This window comes from Gorilla gorilla, chromosome 3 (assembly GCF_029281585.2).
Source record: "Gorilla gorilla gorilla isolate KB3781 chromosome 3, NHGRI_mGorGor1-v2.1_pri, whole genome shotgun sequence".
Classification (NCBI taxonomy): Eukaryota; Metazoa; Chordata; class Mammalia; order Primates; family Hominidae; genus Gorilla; species Gorilla gorilla.
The window spans coordinates 62,460,652-62,478,121 of record NC_073227.2 but is presented as its reverse complement, the minus strand read 5'-3'; positions in this window follow the sequence as shown (position 1 = coordinate 62,478,121).

Sequence of the window (17,470 nt, the reverse complement as noted above, 5' to 3'; positions counted from 1 at the left end):
TCAGATTGGCCCCATTCTGATAATCTAAAATAATCTACTCATCTCAATGTCCTTAATTTTAATCACATCGGTGAAGTTGCTTTTTCCATGTAAGGAAACATGAACTATTCCAGGAATATGGAAGTGCACATATTTTGGGGACACTATTTTGCCCACTGCACACCATGACACATTACAATAAAACTGTCAGAACTATTCTGCCAGTCATTAGATGCCTGAGTAATTTTTTCCTTGCAAAGGAAAACATATCTGGGCCACATATCTTGACATTATTAGAATTAGCTAAGTGTTCATTGAAATATCAGCTATCTGGACCTTTATTCTGGAGTATTGAAACACATTCTGATAATTATGTTTCCAATGCAAAGGTTAGAAAATGTATCAGATTTGCTAGGTCTAATAACTAAGAGTTGTTGAAACCTGCACTCTGAGATTTAAATCTGTTATTTCCCATGTGTTCTCTGGCACCATCATTTAACTCCTGCTCATATGTAACCTCACTCATTCCTCAGGCTATCACCATAAGTCTTTCTCTTGACCTTTGTTCATCTCTCTGTTTAAATCCTTAAGTTTTTGTTGATGATTTTATCCCATTATTTTCAATAACTTACTTTCCATTGCAGATTCTTGGCTTTACCTCCAGTATGTTCTTTAATAGAAATCAGACAGAAGTTAAGAGTATGAATTCTAAAGTAGAATATTTGAGTTTGAATCAAGGCTGACCTACTTGTAGTGTGATCTTAGACTATCTGCCTAAATGTATTCTATAAAAGTGGTGATTTAGTAATAGTTACTGCTTGATACATTTCTTGAAGATTAAAATAAATGATACCAATAAGAAAGTACTAAGAAGATGGCATGGAACATAGTAGGCATTAAATAGTTGTTAAATAAAAGTTATACATTTTCTGATAACTTGGAATTGTATAATAGCCAGATGATTACTTGACAAATGTGATCAAACTACACATAAAGTCTAAAGGCTATTTTAAAGTTTATTATAAACATGTTCTTACATTTGCACCTATAAACCTGCATGTCACCGAAATCCTCCAGCTTACTGAGTAGTAAAACAGTATATAAGAAAACAGTACCGGATTCCTGGACCTGAGGTTTCCACCATTCTGAGAAATGACATCACATATGGTACGCTAATTTAGAACCTTCTGGAGAATCTTGTTCCAGTCCTATAATGCATTGCCACCCAACTGGAACTGCAACTGAGTCCTCAAAGGCCATTTCACTGTTTTATCAAGCCAGCTGCTTCAGGAGGCTGGGGAGCATGATAAGACCAATACATTCTATGGGTTTGCATCTGTTGCCAAACTTATTTTGTTGTGAAATGAGTACTTTGATCAGAAGCAATGCTCTGTGGAGTACTATAATGGTATATAAGACATTCTGTAATCTCATGGATGGTAGTTTTGGCAGAAGCATTGCATGCAGGGAAGGAAAATGCATATCACTTACTCTGCATATGACATTTATTATATTATTTTGTCAATGTTACTGAAATTATCACTTACAATAAAACTTTAAAGCTTATGAAAGTGTTCATATACTTATACCTATTAGCTTGAATGTTGCTCACATTCTACAATTTTCTGAGATCAATGATATATGTTTAGAAAAATTTGGATTAAATTATAATTTTAAATATGTTTATGTGGGTTAGGAGTTGAAAATGGGTTGAACTCAGAGGTCAATTCTAGATTTGATTTGCTGTTAATACTAAATTCAACCATCTATTTTGTGTTTTATTTAATTACATTACCTATTTTTATACCACATTAGCCTTACATAAAGCTCCTATAATATTATCCCTCCATTTCACTTATGTATATTTTTTAATTGAAAATGTTTACTCGACAAATACAGCATTATTTGATTCTAATTAAGTGTAATATAACTCATCACAATTTCCCTTTTCTGACATATCTATCTCAAAATTTCACTCTGCATAATGAAACACTATATATTTTGAAAGTACACATTTCCTATATACCCATTCCACTGTCATTCAGCCTTGTCTAAACTATTGTTGATTCTATTAAATTATTTTTAAAAGATTATATCAATAAAATGCTGCCCACTATATGGTGTATAAATAATGATACCAAAGAAAGTAACTTTTAACTTTATTCTCTTACAACCTAAAAATGTGGAAGTTAATTATATTGCCTTTTGTAATAATTTTAAAACTTTAGAATGACATGAGAAGTCCAGAAAAAAAAAAAAAAAACAGATGGCGCTTTCTTTTTCTTTGTTGTTTTTAAACAGTTATCTTAGCCAGGATGATCATACATCAACCATGCACAAATGTCACTATTTGAAAAAAAGATATAGCTATATATATATATATATATAAAATATGTGTGTGTATATATACACACACATATATACACACATACATGTATATATGCATATACATGATATATATTTATATATAAAGAAAGCAAAACATAAGGGACACTGCATTACTGTATTACTTTTATTTGTACATTTTTTACAATTTCAATTACATATGGACAGAACTTATTGGTGTTAATAATGTGATATTTTCCCTGCTTGTTAAAATGAAATGAAAATTATTTTATTTCTGTGTCCGGAATTGGTGGGTTATTGGTCTCACTGACTTCAAAAATGAAGTCGCGGACCCTCGCAGTGAGTGCTACAGTTCTTAAAAGCGGCGTGTCCGGAGTTTGTTCCTACTGATGATGTTCAGATATGTTCGGAGTTTTTTCCTTCTGGTGGGTTCGTGGTCTTGCTGGCTCAGGAGTGAAGCTGCAGACCCTAGCAGTGGGTGTTACAGCTCTTAAGGCCGCGCGTCTGGAGTTGTTCCTTCCTTCTGGTGGGCTCGTGGTCTCCCTGGCTTCAGGAGTGATGCTGCAGACCTTCCCGGTGAGTGTTAGAGCTCACAAAGGCAGTGTGTACCCAAAGAGTGAGCAGTAGCAAGATTTATTGCAAAAAGCAAACAAAGCTTCCACATTGTGGAAGGGAACCCCAGTGGGTTGCCACTGCTGGCTCCGGCAGCCTGCTTTTATTCTCTTATCTGACCCCACCCACATCCTGCTGATTGGTAGAGCCGAGTTGTCTGTTTTGACAGGGCACTGATTGGTGCCTTTACAATTCCTGAGCTACACACAAAGGTTCTCCACGTCCCCACAAGATTAGCTAGATACAGTGTCCACACAAAGGTTCTCCAAGTTCCCACCAGAGTAGCTAGATACAGAGTGTCAATTGGTGAATTCACAAACCCTGAGCTAGACATAGGGTGCTGATTGGTGTACTTACAAACCTTGAGCTAGATACAGAGTGCCGATTGGTGTATTTACAATCCCTGAGCTAGACATAAAGGTTCTCCACCTCCCCGCCAGATTTAGGAGCCCAGCTGGCTTCACCCAGTGGATCCCGCACCTGGGCTGCAGGTGGAGCTGTGTGCCAGTCCCGTGTGGTGCTCCCGCACTCCTCAGCCCTTGGGTGGTTGATGGGACTGGGCACCGGGGAGCAGGGGCCGGGGCTCGCTGGGGAGGCTCGGGCCGCACAGGAGCCCGTGGAGGGGGTGGGAGGCTCAGGCATGGCGGGCTGCAGGTCCCGAGCACTGCCCTGCGGGAAGGCAGCTAAGGCCTGGCGAGAAATCGAGCGCAGCGCCGGTGGGGCTGAGGGACCCGGTACACCCTCCACAGCCGCTGGCCCGGGTGCTAAGCCCCTCATTGCCCGGGGCTGGCCGGGCCGGCTGGCTGCTCCGAGTGCGACGCCCGTCAAGCCCACGCCCACCCAGAACTCCAGCTGGCCCGCAAACGCGCGCGCAGCCCGGGTTCCCGCTGGCGCCTCTCCCTCCACACCTCCCTGCAAGCTGAGGGAGCCGGCTCCGGCCTTGGCCAGCCCAGAAAGGGGCCTCCCACAGTGCAGTGGTGGGCTGAAGGGCTGCTCATGTGCCGCCAAAGTGGGAGCCCAGGCAGAGGAGGCGCCGAAAGCGAGCGAGGGCTGTGAGGACTGCCAGCACGCTGTCACCTCTCATTTCTTTACCAAGAGGAAACTAGGTACTTATTTTAAGCATTTGATTTTTAGAACCTATAATTCATGTTGTAATTAAGATAAAATTAGTATTAGACTCTTATTTTTCAGTAATGAAAATCATCTTTAGAAAATGCAATGTTTTATGATATAAAATTAAAGAAGTTTTATGAAGCATGACTTACATTTCAGTGTCTTTGTGGCTTTTTGTTGACAATCTCAAGCACCTAATAGCCCCAACTGTAATAGTCACTAAACAATATGACAATCTCCATGGAAAAATACAGCAAAATATGGCTGTAGTAGCATAGGTTAATGTATTAGCGTATTTTAATAATGTAGAATCTCCTCAGTGAAACAAAGAATTGCTTCTTAAAGCTGTGTAATATTTAAAGCTATGTAATATTTAAATGGGAAAGTAGGAAAAACAAGTTTAAATTCTTTAATAGGTTTAAAGTTTAAATTCTTACGTAGGATCAATTATTGTCAATTCTAAAACCTTTCATCCAATCATTATTTGGAGTACTTGTTGCCTACAAAATGAAGTTTATGATGGAAAACAACACTACATAGTTACACCTACAATCTCTGTAAAAAAAAAATAAATAAAGTTAAGAATTAGAGAGCAACGAAAAGGAATTGTAATGCAAATAAAAAAGTGTCAATAGTGCTAATGCTGAGGATGGTAATGGCAATGACATACTATGTACCAAGAAATTCACGTTAAAATTTTTTATGCTAAAAAATGTGTGCTCTACTAGACAAATATAAACATATGCATATATATCACTTACGAACAAATTAAGCTAATGAGAAGTTGAATTTATATTAAAAAAGTGAAGAAACTGGAAGATTGGACTCCTAAGTATTTCACTATCTTTAAAGTCTCATTTATAGTAATTAAATAAATTAGAAAAAGAGGTGGAGTGATGCAGCAGAGGCAATTAGTGAATATTTACTATCATGTATTTAATATATGAGTGATCAAGTGTTAATTTCATTTTATGCATCAATATGGAAAAAAGTTTAATACTTATTGAAAACCAGACCAGGATTTAGTCAAGCAAGGAAGACTTGCTATCTGAAATCCAACTACACTCAGAAAACGCTTTTTTTTTCCCTTAACTTCTTTTGTTTCAGGAGTACATGTGTAGGATGGTTCTATAGAAAAACTGAGTATCATGGAAGTTTGGTATACATTTTATTTCATTACCCAAGTAGTAAGCATAGGACCCAATAGGTGGTTTTATAATTCTCACCCTCCTCCCACTCCCTACTCTCAAGTAGGTCCCAGTGTCTGTTTTCCCCTTCTTCGTGTTCATGTATACTCAGTGTTTAGGTCCCACTTATAAGTGAGAACCTGCAGTATATGTTTTTATGTTTCTATGTTAAGATAATGGCCTCCAGCTCCACCCATGTTGCTGTAAAGGACATTATCTCAGTCTTTTTATGGCTGTGTAGTATTCTATGATGTATACATACCACTTTTTTTTTTTTTTTTTACCCAGTCTACCATTCATGGGCATTTATGTACATTTCATGCATTTGCTTTTGAGAATACCACTGCAGTAAGCTCACATGTGCATGCATCCTTATGGTAAAATGACTTGTATTCCTTTGGATATAGGCCCAATAATGGGTTTTTGGGGTCAAATGGTAGTTCTACTTTACGTTATTTGAGAAATTGCCGAACTGCCTTCAACAGTGGCTGAACTACTTTACATTCTCACCAACAGTGTATAAGCATTACTTTCTCTCTGCAGCCTCACCAGCAGCTATTGTTTTTTAACTTTTTAGTAATAGCCATTCTGACCAGTGTGAGATAGTATCTCATTACTGTTTTGGTTTACATTTCTCTGAATATTAGTGACATTAAGTATTTTTTCATGTTTTTTGGCCCATAAATATCTTCTTTTGAAAAGTGTGGGCTCTTGTCCTTTGCCCACTTTTTAATGAGGTTGTTTTTACTTGTTAATTTGTTGAAGTTCCTTATAGATTCTGGAAATTAGACCTTTGTCAGTGGCATAGTTTGTAAATATTTTCTCCCATTCTGTGGACTATTTACCCTGTTGAGTAATTTAGTTTTCTGTGCAGAAACTGTTTAGTTTAATCAGATCCTATTTGTCATTTTTTGTTTTTGTTGCAGTTAATTTTGTTAATTTTTAAATAAAATCTTTCTCAGGGCCTATGTCTAAAAATAGTTCTAGGTTTAGTTCATGGGGTTTTACAGTAATTATGTTTTACATGTAAATCTTTAACCCAAATTGAGTTGATTTTTGTATATGACGTAAGGAAGAGGTCCAGTGTCAATCTTTTGCATATGGCTTGCCAGTTATCTCTGCACCATTAGTTGAATAGGGAGTCATTTCCCTGTTGCTTGTTTTTGTTGGCTTTGTCAAAAATCAAATGGTTGTACGTGTGTGGCTTTCTTTCCAGGTTCTCTATTCTGTTCCATTGTTCTATGTGTCTATTTTTCTACCAGTACCATGCTATAATATTATGGTGACTAAAGCCTTTCAGTATAGTTTGAAGTTGTGTATTATGATATCTCCAGCTCTGCTCTTTCTGCTTTGAATTGCTTAGGCTCTTTGGGCTGTTTTGTGGTTTTACATGAATTTTATAATAGTTTTTTTTTCTAATTCTGTAAATAATGCCATTGGTGGTTTCAAAGGAATAGCATTAAATTTGAAAATTTCTTTGGACAGTATGGCCTTTTAAACAATAGTGATTTTTTTCTATCCATGAGCATGAAACGTTTTTTTCATTTGTTTGTGTCATCTCTGATTTCTTTCAGCAATGTTTTTTAGTTTTTATTGTAGAGATCTTTCACCTCCCTGGTCACCTGTTTTCCTATATATTTGATATTTTATTTTTTGTTATTGCTGCTATTGTGAATGGGATTGTATTCTTGATTTCACACTAGGCTTGAGTGCTATTGGTGTATATAAATGGTACCGATTTTTCTACATTGTTTTTGTATCTAGAAGCTTTGCTGAAATTGCTTATCAAACACAGGAGCTTTTGGGCAGAGACTATGGGCTTTTCTAGGTATAAAATCATGTTGCACAAACAGAGATAGCTTGACTTCTTGACTTACTATTTGGGTGTCTTTTATTTCTTTCTCTTGCCTGATTGCTTGGCTAGGACTTCCAGCACTATGTTTAATTGGAGTGTTGAAAATGTCATCCTTGTCTTGTTCTGTTTCTCAACGGGAATGCATCTAGCTTTTGTTCATTCAGTAGGTTGTTGGCTATATGAGTTTGTCTTAGATGGCTCTTATTATTTTGAGATATATTCCTTCAATGCCTAGTTTGCTGAGGGTTTTTAACAAGAAGAGATGCTGAATTTTGTAGAAAGCTTTTCTGCATCTATTGAGATGACCATGTGGTTTTTGTTTTTAGCTCTGTTTATGTGATGAATCACATTCGTTGATTTGTGTATGTTAGACCAAGCTAACATCTCAGAAAAAAAGCCTACTTAATCATGGTGGATTCACTTTTGAAGGGCTGCTCAATTCAGTTTGTTGATAATTTGTTGAGGATTTTTGCATCAAGGTTCATCAAGGATATTGACCTGAAATTTTATCTTTTTATTGTGCCTTTGCCAGGTTTTGATACCAGAATGGTGCTGGCCTCATGGCATGAGTTAGAAAAGAATCCCTGCTCCTCAATTTTTTGAAGTAGTTTCAGTAGAAATGGTGGTACCAGCTCTTATTTATATGTCTGAAAAAACTCAGCTGTGAATCCATCTAGTCTTGAGATTTTTCTTGTTGGTAGCCTTTTTATTACTTATTCAATTTCAGAACTCATTTTTGGTGTGTTCAGGGATTTAATTTATTTCTGGTTCAGTCATTGGAAGTTGTATGTTCCCAATAATTTGTCCATTTCTTCTGGTTTTTCTAGTATGTGCATGGAAGTGTTTGTAATAGTCTCACATGTTTTTTTTCTTTTGTATTCCCATGAGGTCAGCAATACTGTCCTCTTTGTCATTTCAGATTGTGTTTATCTGGCTTTCTTTTTTTCTTCATTAGTCTAGCTAGTCGTCTATTTTATTTTATTTTTTCAAAGAACAAACTTTTGGTGTTGTTGATTTTTTGTATGTTTTTAGGCATGTCAGTTTTGTTCAGTTTATCTCTGTGGTTATTTCTTGTCTTCTGCTAGCTTTGCGGTTGGTTTGCTCTTGTTTCTCTAGTTCCTCAAGGTGTGATGTTATGTTAGATTAAATCATTCTTTTTCATGTGGGCATTTAGCACTATAAACTTTCCTCTCAAGCTGTGTCCCAGAGTTTCTGGATGTTGCATTTTTTTTTTCATTAGTTTCAAATAATTATTTTTTTCTGCCTTAATTTCATTTTTTTTGCCCAGAAGTCATTAAAAAAGCAGTTTGTTTAATTATGATGTAATTGTTTGGTTTTGAGCAATATTCTTGATATTGGTTTATACTTTTAATATTCTGTGGTCCAAGAGTGTAGTTGGTATGACTTTTATTTTTGATTTGCTGAGAATTGTTTTATGGCTGATTGTGGGGGTTATGTTAGACTATGTGACATGTGTAGATGAAAAGAAGGATGTATATTGCATTGCTTTTTTTTGGTATGCATTCATTCATTTATTCAGCATTTATTTTGTTTATTTATGTATTTTATTATTATTATACTTTAAGTTTTAGGGTACATGTGCACAATGTGCAGGTTTCTTACATGTGTATACATGTACTATGTTGGTGTGGTGCACCCATTAACTCATCATTTAGCATTAGGTATATCTCCTAATGCTATCCCTCCCCACTCCCCCCACCCCACAACAGTCCCCAGAGTGTGATGTTCCCCTTCCTGTGTCCATGTGTTCTCACTGCTCAATTCCCACCTATGAGTAAGAACATGCAGTGTTTGGTTTTTTGTCCTTGCGATAGTTTGCTGAGAATGATGGTTTCCAGCTTCATCCATGTCCCTACAAAGGACGTGAACTCATCCTTTTTTATGGCTGCATAGTATTCCATGGTGTATATGTGCCACATTTTCTTAATCCAGTCTATCATTGTTGGACATTTGGGTTGGTTCCAAGTCTTTGCTATTGTGAATAGTGCTGCTATAAACATACGTGTGCGTGTGTCTTTATAGCAGCATGATTTATAATCCTTTGAGTATATACCCAGTAATGCAATGGCTGGGTCGAACGGTATTTCTAGTTCTAGATCCCTGAGGAATCGCCATACGGACTTCCACAATGGTTGAACTAGTTTACAGTCCCACCAACAGTGTAAAAGTGTTCCTATTTCTCCATATCCTCTCCAGCACCTGTTGTTTCCTGACTTTTTAATGATTGCCATTCTAAATGGTGTGAGATAGTATCTCACTGTGGTTTTGATTTGCATTTCTCTGATGGCCAGTGATGATGAGCATTTTTTCATGTGTTTTTTGGCTGCATAAATGTCTTCTTTTGAGAAGTGTCTGTTCATATCCTTTGCCCACTTTTTGATGGGGTTGTTTGATTTTTTTCTTGTAAATTTGTTTGAGTTCATTGTAGATTCTGGATATTAGCCCTTCTTCAGATGAGTAGGTTGCGAAAATTTTCTCCCATTTTGTAGGTTGCCTGTTCAGTCTGATGGTAGTTTCTTTTGCTGTGCAGAAGCTCTTTAGTTTAATTAGATCCCATTTGTGAATTTTGGCTTTTGTTGCCATTGCTTTTGGTGTTTTAGACATGAAGTGCTTGCCCATGCCTGTGTCCTCAATGGTAATGCCTAGGTTTTCTTCTAGGGTTTTTATGGTTTTAGGTCTAACATTTAAGTCTTTAATCCATCTCAAATTAATTTTTGTATAAGGTGTAAAGAAAGGATCCAGTTTCAGCTTTCTACATATGGCTAGCCAGTTTTCCCACTATTTATTAAATAGGGAAACCTTTCCCCATTGCTTGGTTTTCTCAGGTTTGTCAAAGATCAGATAGTTGTAGATATGCAGCATTATTTCTTAAGGCTCTGTTTTGTTCCATTGATCTATATCTCTGTTTTGGTACCAGTATCATGCTGTTTTGGTTACTGTAGCCTTGTAGTATAGTTTGAAGTCAGGTAGCGTGATGCCTCCAGCTTTGTTCTTTTGGTTTAGGATTGACTTGGTGATGCAGGCTCTTTTTTGGTGCCATATGAACTTTTAAGTAGTTTTTTCCAATTCTGTGAAGAAAGTCATTGGTAGCTTGATGGGGATGGCATTGAATCTATAAATGACCTTGGGCAGTATGGCCATTTTCACGATATTGATTCTTTCTGCCCATGAGCATGGAATGTTCTTCCATTTGTTTGTATCCTCTTTTGTTTCATTGAGCAGTGGTTTGTAGTTCTCCTTGAAGAGGTCCTTCACGTCCCTAGTAAGTTGGATTCCTAGGTATTTTATTCTCTTTGAAGGAATTGTGAATGGGAGTTCACTCATGATTTGGCTCTCTGTTTGTGTGTTATTGGTGTATAAGAATGCTTGTGATTTTTGTACATTGATTTTGTATCCTGAGACTTTGCTGAAGTTGCTTATTAGCTTAAGGAGATTTTGGGCTGAGTCTATGGGGTTTTCTAGATATACAGTCATGTCATCTGCAAACAGGGACAATTTGACTTCCTCTTTTCCTAACTGAATACCCTTTATTTCCTTCTCCTGCCTAATTGCCTTGGCCAGAACTTCCAACACTATGTTGAATAGGAGTGGTGAGAGAGGGCATCCCTGTCTTGTGCCAATTTTCAAAGGGAATGCTTCCAGGTTTTGCCCATTCAGTATGATATTGGCTGTGGGTTTGTGAGAGATAGCTCTTATTATTTTGAGATACGTCCCATCAATACCTAATTTATTGAGAGTTTTTAGCATGAAGGGTTGTTGAATTTTGTCAAAGGCCTTTTCTGCATCTATTGAGATAATGATGTGGTTTTTGTCTTTGGTTCTGTGTATATGCTGGATTACATTTATTCATTTGCGTATATTGAACCAGCCTTGCATCCCAGGGATGAAGCCCACTTGATCATGGTGGATAAGCTTTTTGATGTGCTGCGGGATTCGGTTTGCCAGTATTTTACTGAGGATTTTTGCATCAATGTTCATCAAGGATATTGGTCTAAAATTCTCGTTTTGGGTTGTGTCTCTGCCTGGCTTTGGTATCAGGGTGATGCTGGCCTCATAAAATGAGTTAGGGAGGATTCCCTCTTTTTCTATTGATTGGAATAGTTTCAGAAGGAATGGTACCATTTCCTCCTTGTACCTCTGGTAGAATTCGGCTGTGAATCCATCTGGTCCTGGACTCTTTTTGGTTGGTAAGCTATTGATTATTGTCACAATTTCAGAGCCTGTTATTGGTCTATTCAGAGATTCAACTTCTTCCTGGTTTAGTCTTGGGAGGGTGTATGCGTCGAGGAATGTATCCATTTCTTCTAGATTTTCTAGTTAATTTGCATAGAGGTGTTTATAGTATTCTCTGATGGTAGTTTGTATTTCTGTGGGATCGGTGGTGATATCCCCTTTATCATTTTTTATTGTGTGTATTTGATTCTTCTCTGTTCTTTATTAGTCTTGCTAGCAGTCTGTCAATTTTGTTGATCCTTTCAAAAAACCAGCTCCTGGAGTCATTAATTTTTTGAAGGGTTTTTTGTGTCTCTATTTCCTCCAGTTCTGCTCTGATTTTAGTTATTTCTTGCCTTCTGCTAGCATTTGAATGTGTTTGTTCTTGCTTTTCCAGTTCTTTTAATTGTGATGTCAGGGTGTCAATTTTGGATCTTTCCTGTTTTCTCTTGTGGGCATTTAGTGCTATAAATTTCCCTCTACACACTGCTTTGGATGTGTCCCAGAGATTCTGGTATGTTGTGTCTTTGTTCTCATTGGTTTCAAAGAACATCTTTATTTCTGCCTTCATTTCGTTATGTACCCAGTAGTCATTCAGGAGCAGGTTGTTCAGTTTCCATGTAGTTGAGCGGTTTTGAGTGAGTTTCTTAATCCTGAGTTCTAGTTTGATTGCACTGTGGTCTGAGAGACAGTTTGTTATAATGTCTGATCTTTTACATTTGCTGAGGAAAGCTTTACTTCCAAGTATGTGGTCAATTTTGGAATAGGTGTGGTGTGGTGCTGAAAAAAATGTATATTCTGTTGATGTGGGGTGGAGAGTTCTGTAGATATCTATTAGGTCCGCTTGGTGCAGAGCTGAGTTCAATTGCTGGGTATCCTTGTTAACTTTCTGTCTTGTTGATCTGTCTAATGTTGACAGTGGGGTGTTAAAGTCTCCCATTATTATTGTGTGGGAGTCTAAGTCTCTTTGTAGGTCACTGCGGGTCTGTTGGAGTTTGCTAGAGGTCCACTCCAGACAGTTTGCCTGGGTATCCGCGGCGGTGTTTGCAGAACAGCGGTTTTTCCTGAGATGCGAATGCTGCTGTCTGATCGTTCCTCTGGAAGTTTTGTCTCAGAGGAGTACAGGGCCGTGTGAAGTGTCAGTCTGCCCCTACTGGGGGGTGCCTCCCAGTTAGGCTGCTCAGGGGTCAGGGGTCAGGGGTCAGGGACCCACTTGAGGAGGGAGTCTGCCTGTTCTCAGATCTCCAGCTGCATGCTGGGAGAACCACTGCTCTCTTCAAAGCTCAGATGGAAATGCAGAAATCACCTGTCTTCTGCGTCGCTCACGCTGGGAGCTGTAGACTGGAGCTGTTCCTATTCGGCCATCTTGGCTCCTCCCCCGAGACCAAAATATTTTCTAATATTTTGTTACTTTATATTTAACTCTGGTAATTTAAAAGTATGTTGTTGAATATTTGGTGCTTTCTGGATATCTTTATTTATTTTTACTCAATTTTATATTGTTGAAAGAAAATAAAATATGCTATAATTTTCCATCTTTTAAATTTTTGTACTTTTTAAGGAATCAGCATATAGTATCTTGGTGAATGTATGATGTCTGCTTGAAGTGACTATAAATTCCTCAACCATAGTTTGCAGTGTTCTGTAACCATCAATAAGGTTTATGGGTTGATAGTGTTCTTTAATTCTTCCATGTCTTTACTGATTTTCTGTGTGTAGGTAGTTGTCATATAAATTGAAAATAGAAATTAAAATCTCTAACTATTTATATTAATTTTTTGGTTTCTCCTTACAGTGTCAATTTGGCTTCATATATGTTAAGTTCATTAGTTTTTTTATATATGTTTTAGTTAGATTGAGTTGTTATAGCAAAATGCCATACACTGGGTGGCTTAAATAACAATCACTTAAATTCTCACAGTTTTGGATGATGGGAAGTCCAGAATCAAACTGCTGGCTCGTGAGGCTGCTAAGGGCCCTCCTCCTGGTTTACAAATGGCTACTCTCTTGTATTCTCCTGTGATAGAGATAGAGAGGGTTCTAGTCTTTTCCTTGCTTGTAAGGACACTAATCCTATCATGGGAACTCTCCCCTCATGACCTTGTCTAAGCCTCCCCTACTTCCAAATACCATCACATTGAAAATTAAGGCTTCAACATTTTAATTTTGAGGGCACACAAATATTCAGTTATTTAAAATATGCTTAATGTAATCATTATCTTTTGTTGATAAATTGATTATTTTACAATTATGAAATAATTATAAAATCTCTCTCTCTCTTAATATTTTTTTTTGGAGACATAATCTCACTCTGTTGCCCAGATTCAACTGTAGTGGCATAATCATGGCTCACTGCAGCCTCAGTCTTCAAGGCTCATGTGATCCTCCCACCTCAGCCTCCGAAGTAGCTGGCACTACAGGTATGTAGTCCAGCCCAGCTAATTTTTGTATTTTTTGTACAAACAGGATTTTACTGTTTCTCAAGCTAGTCTTGAACTCCTGGACTCAAGCCATCCACCCACCTAGGCCTCCCAAATTGCTGGGATTACAGGCCTGCGCTGCCACACCTGGCCAAGTATCTCTATCCCTAATAAGGCTCTATGTCTTTAAGTTTCCTTTGAGGTTGACAGGATCATTGCAGTTTTCTTATGCTGTTTTAATGACATGACATTTTGTTATTTCAATTCCAACTTATCTAAATCTTTAAAGCACATCACCTGTTGTTGTGTCTTGTTTTTTCATCAATCCTGATGATCTCTCACTTTTAATATACATGTTTAATATAGACAATTAGATAATTACATCTAATATAACTACAGCTATGGCTGGGTTTAGGTTTGCCATTTTACTATTTATTATTTGTTTGTTCCATCCTGTTTTTTATCCTATTTCTAGTCTCCTAAATTCTTTTTTATTATTTAATATTGTTGCTAGACTCAGATTCTCACTTATATAGTAGCTTTTTAAACAGTAAGACATAATTGATATGTAATAAACTGCATGCATTAAAAGTATACAATTTGATAAGTTTTGATATCTGAATAGACTCCTATAATCAATCATTGCCATTGCTATAATAAACATGTGAATTAGCTCCCCAGATTTTCTCATACCCCTTTGTAATTTTATCTGTATCTGCAAGCAACCACTGATTTCTTTTATTTTGATGACCATAGATAAGGATTTTTCAGGAGCAGCATCTACTAAGTTTTGACTGGATGATATCTTGTGCATTATGTAGTATTCTGCCACACCTCTGGCCTCCAACTATCAGATGCAAGTATTATTTCTTTTATATCACAACCAAAAATATCCCTAGATATAGATAAATGGTGCATGGGGGACAAAATTGTCCCTGGATGGCAATTACTACTATAAATTAGTTTCCAGTTTCTACATTTTTATGTAAATAGAATTTTATAATGTGTACCTTTTTTGGCTGGCTTCCTTCATTCACTAATTTATTAGCATAATTTTTATAAAAATACCTAAGTTTGTTTATTTATTACCAAGTAATAGTTATGTAGGGTATTTCCCGATTTTTGCTTTAACAAACAAGCCTGTTACACACATCTATATACACTTTTTCTAAACAAACTTAAGCTTCAAACACTTTGGGGTAAAGACATGAGAATGGAATGGCTGGGTCATGTAGTTAGTGCAAGTTCAACTTTATAAGAAATCGTCAAACTGCTTTCCATTGTGGTTTTACCATTTAACATTTTAATCGGCAGTGTATGAGTTTCAGTGCTTTCATTTTTTCCAACATATTTTATGGTGAATCTTAAATGTTAGATAATCTACTAAATGTATAATGACATCGCATTGTTGTTCAATCTGCATTCTGTAAATTACATTGTGCATTTTTAAAGTGTTTATTTGTTGTGTATTTTATTTGGTGACGTTCCTGTTCAAATATTTGCCCATTTTTTATTGGGTTGATTTTGATTTTGTTTTCACTGAGCTTTGAGGTTTCTTTATATATTCTGTACACTGTTTCTTCATCAAATATGTGATTCGTAGTGATGTTTTTCTAGTCTCTGATTTGTCTTTTTATTTACTTAACTGAGTCTTTTGCAGAATATTAGTTCTCAATGTTTTATGTCTGTAGTTTAGAAATAATTGCCTAACAAAAGTTAGAAAATCTGTTATGTTTTATTTTACAAATTGTATTGTTTTAGATTATGTCCTTAAATTTGTGACCCATATTTGTGTGTGTGTGTCTGTGTGTGTCTGTGTTTGTGTGTGCATGCCCGTGCACATGTATTTCTGTACCATCTATTCTATTTCATTGATTTATTTGTTTATTGTCATGCTCAATGACAGTAAGGCATTGCCCTTACTGTCCAGCTTTCTATAAAAAATTATTACATATTATATGTAATAAGTCTTTAAATAAGCTTGGGTACATTTTACAACTTTATTCTTTTATATTAAATTTGTTTTGTCTATTCTAAATATTTGCTTTTTTATAAAACTTCAGGATAAACTTTTCAAATTTCAGAAAATGCCTGGCACCATTTCAATTGGGATTGTGTTGAACTTTCAGATCAATTTGCAGACAATTGACATCCTAAAAATACCGAGTCTTCCAATCAATTAACATGGTGTATCTCTCCATATACTTAGATATTTTTAAACTTCCCTCAAATAGTTGTGTTGATTTTAGAGTACATGTTTAACAGATATTTTGTCAGATTTGTATTTTGTATTTTGATCCAATTGGATATGGTATTTTGAATTTACTTTCCCTTTGATTTTGTAGCTTATATAAATATACCGTATGTTTGTTTCTTGATGTTGTATCTTACAAATTTGTTAATCTCATTAATTAGATCTAATAGAATTTTTGTTTATTCCCTGGATCGTCCACATTGATGATCATGTCATCCATGACAAAAACAATTCTTTCCAATCTGGATTTTGTGTGTGTGTGTGTGTGTGTGTGTGTGTGCGCATGATTTTCACGTATAGAAACCCAAGTACAAGGTTAGAGAGAAGTGGTCAGAATGGAAATCTTTGCTTCGATCCTGATATTAAGAGGAAAATGTTGGAAAATATTAATTCTATCACCTTTAAGATAGCTTAATAAATAGTGATAGCTATAGGTTTAACTCAGAATACATTTATCATTTAGAGAACGTTTCCTTTTGTTTCTTGTTTGCTGACAGTTTTTAATCAGCAATAAATGTTGCATTTTTAAAATGCTTTTAAAAAAAATCTATTGATATAATTATATGCATATTCTCTTTTGGTCTTCTATTATGGTAAATTTTTTTGTGAATTTAAAAGATAAACAATATTATATATGTGTATATATATATATGTATCTAAATGATTTTCAGAAAAAAGGAAGATTTTACCAAATACAAGATGGATTGTGATTCTTTATTTAAAAAACATGAATGTATTATTGCATAGACTTTAATGTACTAAGTGTTTTGGATATTTATTGATGTGTAACAATCTACATTTAGGCACATAAAAACATTTCCTTATTGTTATCATCTATCATAGTTAGAAGAGTAACGGGTCTCAACTAATCAGTCATTGCTCAGTTTTTCATTCATACAGGAGCTGGGGCCAGAGTCATCTAGAAAATTTCTCACACACAGCTGGTGCCTAGGTTAGAAAGACTCGGTTGGGATTAGCTTAGGCTGCAGGGCATTTTCCTCCACAAGGCCTCGTCAGCCTTGCAACCTCAGTGTAGCTGAACTTCTTACATGGTGACTGGAGGCTCCCAAAGCTTATATCCAAGAGAAACCAGCAGAAACTGTATACATATTCAAACCTAGCCTTAGAAATCATGCAGCACGACTTTCATTATATTCTGATCATTGAAGAAGTCACAAAGGCCTGCCTAGTTTAAAAACAGGAGGGCATTGACTCTAATTCTTCATGAGAGGCTTAACAAAGTATTTGTACATGTGTTTTAAACCTACAGAACAAATGATAGGCTATGCTCTTATTTAAAATATAAATTTATAAAACTATTTAAAGTAAAAATATAACTTATTTCAATCCTGGCCTTATGAGTTTGCCCTGAAGGTTTTGCACTTCTACGTCTTCAGTATATTTGATTATCTCACTTAGAGGATTCAACAACTTTTCTGTACCTGAGCTAGAAAAATTGTATCAAGAAAGC